The following is a 907-nucleotide window of genomic DNA, read 5'->3' on the forward strand; positions in this document are numbered from 1 at the left end:
AATATGACATGGATACTCATGTAAGATCCTCTATTGATTACATTACATATTTACAACAATTTCCCGATACTCAGAATAAGATTCATCAGTTTGATAGGCACTTGTTTTTTAGGTCACCTGAGCTTTAGCTCAAGTGACCTATTGCTATCCGTTTTCGTCCGTCGTCGTCCGTCGTCCGTCGTCCGTTAACATTTTACATTTCAAACTTAAAGTCAAGTTCTGCTGGGCCGATTGAACTGAAAGTTGGTAGGAATGATCGCCTCATGGTCCTGACAAAGTGTTGTTATTTTTCGGGTCGATCAGAAATCCAATATGGCCGCCACGGCCGCCATTTTGAAAACCTATTTCAAACTTAAAGTCAAGTTCTGCTGGACCGATTGAACTGAAAGTTGGTAGGAATGATCGCCTCATGGTCCTGACAAAGTGTTGTTATTTTTCGGGTCGATCAGAAATCCAATATGGCCGCCACGGCCGCCATTTTGAAAACCTATTTCAAACTTAAAGTCAAGTTCTGCTGGACCGATTGAACTGAAAGTTGGTAGGAATGATCGCCTCATGGTCCTGACAAAGTGTTGTTATTTTTCGGGTCGATCAGAAATCCAATATGGCCGCCACGGCCGCCATTTTGAAAACCTATTTCAAACTTAAAGTCAAGTTCTGCTGGACCGATTGAACTGAAAGTTGGTAGGAATGATCGCCTCATGGTCCTGACAAAGTGTTGTTATTTTTCGGGTCGATCAGAAATCCAATATGGCCGCCACGGCCGCCATTTTGAAAACCTATTTCAAACTTAAAGTCAAGTTCTGCTGGACCGATTGAACTGAAAGTTGGTAGGAATGATCGCCTCATGGTCCTGACAAAGTGTTGTTATTTTTCGGGTCGATCAGAAATCCAATATGGCCGCCAC

The sequence above is a fragment of the Mizuhopecten yessoensis genome, unplaced genomic scaffold (assembly GCF_002113885.1).
Source record: "Mizuhopecten yessoensis strain PY_sf001 unplaced genomic scaffold, ASM211388v2 scaffold9847, whole genome shotgun sequence".
Classification (NCBI taxonomy): domain Eukaryota; kingdom Metazoa; phylum Mollusca; class Bivalvia; order Pectinida; family Pectinidae; genus Mizuhopecten; species Mizuhopecten yessoensis.